Source organism: Nelumbo lutea, chromosome 1 (genome assembly GCF_056320005.1).
Source record: "Nelumbo lutea isolate HS-2025 chromosome 1, American lotus-T2T, whole genome shotgun sequence".
In the NCBI taxonomy this organism is placed as follows: Eukaryota; Viridiplantae; Streptophyta; class Magnoliopsida; order Proteales; family Nelumbonaceae; genus Nelumbo; species Nelumbo lutea.
Genome location: NC_142684.1, coordinates 164,381,530 through 164,387,936, shown reverse-complemented (window position 1 = coordinate 164,387,936; position 6,407 = coordinate 164,381,530). Strand labels below are relative to the sequence as shown.

General features: G+C 45.1%; 1 pseudogene; it reads left to right on the top strand.

The window, feature by feature from the left end:
- LOC148878891 (serine/threonine-protein kinase BLUS1 pseudogene) lies at positions 1–1,447 on the top strand (annotated as a pseudogene).
- Positions 1,448–6,407: the final 4,960 nt, after the last annotated feature.

Below are 6,407 nucleotides of genomic sequence, written 5' to 3'. Positions count from 1 at the left end.
ATGGCCCAACAAGACGAGGACCCTCGACAGAATCATCAATACCCTCTCGATCACAGTTCCTACAGGATACTTGCCATGATCGAAGCTGGTGTAAGCGCAATTGTCTACAAGGCTGAATGCCTGTCGAACTCATCGGCCGTGGCAATCAAAGCAATCCATCTTGATCGATCCAAAGCCAACTTCGACGATATAAGGCGGGAAGCCAAGACCATGTCCCTTCTCTCCCACCCAAACATCCTTAGAGTCCATTGTTCGTTCACAGTCGATCGTCATCTCTGGGTGGTCATGCCCTTCATGTCTGGTGGGTCTCTTCAATCCATCATCTCTTCGTCTTTCCCTGATGGCTTGCCGGAGCCCTGCATAGCTATCGTTCTGAGAGAAACCCTCAACGCTCTCATGTACCTCCATGACCAAGGCCAGGTCCATCGAGACATCAAGGCTGGGAACATTCTGGTTGCTTCAGATGGGTCTATTAAACTCGCCGACTTCGGTGTCTCTACGTCAATCTACGAACCCAGTCCGTCGTCCATGAAATTCAATGGTGTGGCTGGAACACCTTATTGGATGGCACCAAAGGTGATACACTCTCACACTGCGTATAGCTTCAAGGCTGACATATGGACATTTGGGGTTACGGCATTAGAGCTTGCTCACGGTCGACCTCCACTCTCTCATCTTGTTCCCTCAAAATCTCTGATGATGAGATTCGCCACCAAGTTTCAAGACTACGGGAAGAACACGAAAGACAAGAGTAAGTTCTTAAAGAATTTCAAAGAGATGGTCAAAGATTGTCTAAATCAAGATCCATCGAAGAGACCCACCGCAGAGAAGTTGTTGAACAGTTGAAGAGAGGTTCAAGAAAATCATAGTAGATCATCCTCCACCGATTTGCAGCACCGATGTAAATGTAAATGAAGATGACAGCGACGAAGCATCCCTTGATTCCTCTGTCAAGCAAAGAAGGATAAGTGGATGGAATTTCAATGAGGAAGTACTAGAGCTGGACCCTATTTTCCCAACTGACAAAGAAGAAAGCTCCTCTCAGACCCAGACGACGGAAGATGATCAGGATTTTATTGCAGCAGCTGACAGTAGTAAGATCATCAGAAACACCATTGACGTCGATCAGCAGGATCAGGTAACCAAAGAACAAGATAGAGCTGAACCAGGGATGCGAGGAATTGTTGATTTGGGTGGTGCAAAGATCAACATTGATCAAATTCAAATCGATGGAGGTGTTGATCCAACAGTTTTACAAGAGGGAACACCAAACCAGCTGGCAACTTGGTCTGCGACGGTTAGCACACTGGAAGACCTTCGGGAAAGTTTGGATAACGAACAAGATAGAGCAGAACTTGGTCTTCGTACAATAAGTCCCCGAAGGATATTGTATGATGACGATCAATGGGCTAAGAAGAGAACTCGAGAGAGTGAAGAAGAGGGTTAGTATCTTGGAACAGCAATTAGAGAGGTTGACAATTATCTTTCCTGCCAGCCCCAGCTCCAACAACGACAACAATAGCGGAAATGATGATGACGAAAGTAATGCAAACCCATCTCAATGAAACTAAAGCTTCAATGGTGAACCTATTTATGTGCTCTGTGTGTCTGATTTCTGTTTTTTGTTTCGGTTGCAATGCATAGATTTCCATGGAAATAAAATGAAATAATTCCTCTAATATGCATCACTTGCTAGGATTTAATTCTTTCATTTCAAGTAGAATGGGAACATTATAGTGAATTTTTTTTTCGATTTGTAACATTACAGTGAAGCTTTTTTTTTTCTTGCTTTCTTTCTTTTTGCTGGATACAATACAGTGAAGTTGATGTACAGATGGAAAACCTAGCAAAAGAAAAGCAGACTCGTGCATATATAAGAAGGGTATTTGTGTCCATGTAATACAGAAAGGGGGTAAATTACTTAAACCACCCCTGTGTTTTGACTTTTGTAAAATCTTCCCCTTGCCTCTCAAGTAAATGCCTGTGCAATCTATTGACAGAAAATTCTGACATAATACAAGAAAGAAAAAAAAAAAAAAAAAACGGAAAGAAAATGCCATTATAATGCTACAATTTTTAAAATTCCACTTTTATCCATGGCAGACTTAGGCCTCAAATGGTCTGCTCAATTTGAGTGGGTTAGTTGGTCTCAAACGATCCTTGTTTGCCCATGACAAACAACCGAGGTAAATAAGCTTTTCGAATTAAGTTAGACGAGTAACAACAAGGATTTAGCTGGAATGGCAACCGGGCGGGTTCGGGGCAGGAATTACATTCCCCATCCCCGACCCCGACCCCCAAATCACCTTCTGTCCCTGTCCCCAATTCCCGGCATGGAAAGGAATCCCCCTCCATCCCCAACCCCGATAGGGATGAAATCCCCGTTGAAGACCCGAATCCCCGACAGACTAAGAGGTTGAAATAGAGAGATTGAGACTGAGAGAGAGGACCAAAATAATTAATATTTTAAAAATGAATAATATTATATATATATATATAAATTTATAATATATAATATTATAGTATATATAATAAATAGAATATTATATATATATATTATCCCGAGCCAAGTGGGGACGGGAATTCCTCATCCCCGTACCCGATCAGGGATTTGGGGATTGCCCTATCCCCAACCCCGACCCCGTCGGGTCAGGGAGCCTGGATACCCGTCGGGGACAGGGAAAATTGTCACCCCTAGGATTCAGTTTGCCAAATTCCCCTCTGCTGAGGAATTGTAGACTTGGTACAATTCATGAATATATAATTGGAAGAATGACAGTTCAGCCCAGGGTCAGAATTTTTAAGCCCAAAATACAATTGGAGTGAGTGTCAGCTCAGAATTGATGCTAATTTATAGGTAGGCATTGGTGTCTAAAGTGGTGACTTTTGACATTTTAAATGTTTTTAGCTTTGCAGTGGAATTCAAAAATCTGCATTGGGCCTGTCCTTACTTTTTCATATATATTTCTGATTTAATAGTGGGCATTTTCATAGTTTCAATGTCTTTCTCTTTAACAACACCCTGTGGAGTTAGAGACTTGGGATGTATTCAAAATTGTAAAGTTATAGGACAAGGTTGAACCTCATTAAAGATGAAACTATTCCGGGATTTCCAAGTAAGCCACCGACCACATAAGAATTATTGTATAATCAAGTAAAGGGAGATGAAATATCAACTTTATTATCTTGATCCAAATATGATTCAAAACCATCACAAAAAAGCAAGGCATAAGTAATAGGTTAGGGAAAACAGCCCACCAAAGGCCCAACCTCGTTAACTGTCATACTATTATGACAATATTTACAAAAAAAAAAAAAAAAAAAAAAAAAAAACTTTTATTCTTTGGAGGGACTACTGACAAGGCCCATAATTTTCTCCATTTCTGAGCGTTGAAATCTATATTAATTAGTCTTTGACTCCTGTCTAGCATTTAACTGCAAAACAATCTAGTAGGCTGACTTGACCCAAAAGTGACCCTTGGTATTAGGGGTCCAAACAAGCCTGTCAGAACCATTAACCTTTGGCTAATCAAGATCACAAATAACATTAACCAAGCCATTAGTGAAAACTTGACTCGTCTTACTTCCTTCCCACCTATCATTCTGATGATTAGTTAAATCACTTACCCAATTTAAGTGGGAAGAGGCTGGTCAAGGCCCACTAGCTTGAAATGAGATAAACTCAAAACCCAAGGCTCATCCCAAATGCTATTGTTCTGACCCTTAGTTGCACTCGAACAATCTCCTTCTCTTAAAATATCTCCCTCCCATAAGACTCTTGAAACCCCAAGAACAATTGAGGTTTGATAGACCAAAAATTCTTACCTCTCAAGCAATTTACTTTTGTAATTTTTGACCAAAGGTAATTCTTATTAACCAGAAATCTCTAGGCTAATTTAGCAAGAACTGTAATTGATGTAGTGCGATCCGGTCACTCCTATCTGGCAGTGGTTTGGCTCCTATCTGGCGATGGACAGCACCTGAGATGGAGAAGATAGTGAAGGATTCCCGGGGAGCTCACCTGGCGGGTACACTCTGACGATCAAGTTAGAACTTTGAGAGAGAATTGCAGAGAATACAAGGAGAGCTAAGAGTGCAGATAGCGTGAAATCAATTACCTTTGTCCCTTGGGGATCGGGGCCTTTTTATATTGATGCCCTGTCAATTCTGGCATAACCGCCACTGATTCTCTGTTGCAGTCGTTACTGCTAGACCTGAGGTAGTGGGCACAGGAAACCGTTGCAGGGTACGTCCCCTGTCAGACAGGGGACACTTGCAAGAGCCTGGCAGGCACGTCGCTTGGAAGGCACGATGCCGCCTGGTCATGGACGTGGGTGCAGTCTCCAGATCTGGCAGGTACGGTTGTCAGGCGATACACCGAGTTACCTGGTACCGAAGTGCCTCCAGTTCGGGATGTTCCTTACCCAGGGATCTTAGATCGGGGTGCTTCCTTCTTGAGGAGGAGCTGGGGGCTCTTTACTGAGGAGGAGCTCAGGGGCTTCTCACTTGGAGAGACCTCGGAGCGTTCCCCCTTTGGGAGAGAGCTCAGGGTAACCTAAATACCACCTTGTAGTGAGCTGCTGCCCGTGCCGAGCTATCGGGCTGGGCTCCAGCGAGCTCATCACGCCGAGCTGCGGTTAGGCTGTCCTACCGACTTGTCACTTATGTCGAGTCATGTCCATGTGTCCCCCCATTATGAGGTCGGGCCAAATCACCCTCCAATTTCCCCCCACTCCCCGTGCTAGGGGTCTTGACCCAGCGCGGGGAGTTCACGGTACAATGGTGGATTTGGCTCAAAGTTCAGGCGTCCAGCTAGGCAGTTCATTGGTCAGACCAGTTCGCTGCTCGACTCAATCAAGGGTGACTCGGGTCGCAGACGTCACGCGATTTATAGACTCCACGAATGTCAAAAAATGCGCTAAACTGATTTCACCTCGGGTGTCGCATAGTCGGTTTTCTTAAGAGCCGTCAGATCATCTTGATCTTGACCGTTGATGCCTGAGCATAGCGGCTATAAATAGTGGGGGTCCTGGGTCATTTTTCCCTGCCATAAGTTCTTAGCGTTCGCCATGAGGTCGTGCAAAAAGTCCTCAGCTCGGGTTCTTCAACTCGTTTAACTTTCCTAGTTTGGTTGCGTTTCCTTGGTGAGTCTCCCTAGCTCCTTTCGGTTCATTTCCAGTTTTTCAATTTCGTACTTAGCTTCCTTTAGCCCATTTCTCAGTCCGTAGCTATGTCAGACCATAGCTTCGACAGTCTCTTAGACGAGGCCGAGGTGGTTGCCTTAGCTCCATTTGACAGTCTCTTAGACGAGCCCGAGGTGGGTCCCCCGACTCCAGTTGACAGTCTCTTAGATGAACCTGAGGTGGATACCTCGGGTCAAGTAGGTGCCTCCGAGGCACATTCCTCTTACGAGGTGTGGAGGAGCTTGGGTAACCCAACATCCACCTCTAATCGAAGTCAGGTACCAGACAAGTTTGGTCCTTCTACCATGATGGTAGACAGGCTTAAGGGCCTGATAGCTCGGTACAACCTCCCTAGGGAGTACACTTACCACCTTCCTGTGGGCGACTTTCCTTGGGAACACGATCATGATGAGATTGCAATTTTTGGGGAATAGCTCGCAGCTAGGCTCCGCCTTCCACTGCACCCTCTCATTGTTGAAGTGTTGAATCACTTCGATGTAACCATAGATCAGCTCCACCCGATCTCTATCCGGAACGTGGTCGATACAATTTCCCTCTGTTTCGACTACGCACTTCCTCTTGATCTTGACATTTTTTCTTCTACCTTATCAATAAAGAAGAATGCATCTAACTCTCTCCCCGAGCACAGGCGGACCTACTACCTATTCCCCCGCCCAGGCTTCAAGTTGTTAGACAAACATCCTAGTAAAGTCCTGGCCTGAAAACGGGACTACTTTGTAGTTCGTAACGCTGCGGGTGGCCCTTCCTTACTCACTGGAGGGTGGCCATTCAAGACTTTGGCATTAGGATGGACAAGAAAACAAGTGAGGTATTTCAATCTTGGGCGGAGCTCAACTTCGACTACAAGGACTACCTCGCCGATAACAAGCTCATCGAGGTCGGTCTGAGTCCCGATAGGTCGCCTTGTCAAGAGTTAGTATTTTTTCCTTCGGTAGCCAGTTTCTACTTCTTGGTAGTATTACTGATGTCGAACTCTGTTGCAGGCCGCGTGGAGAAATCTAGCGCAGAAAAACTCTTTGGCAAGATGAAGGGGATAAAGAAGCGAGCTACAAAGAGAGCTCATATTAAATCTCCACGGGCTTCTACTCCCGAGCCCGAGCGGCCTGCTGAGCTGCCTGCTGATGCTCCTCTGGTGATTAACTTGGAGGAGTCAGAGAACCCCTCACCTCAGGAGCCTGAGGCGATTGTGGAGCCCATTCCCGA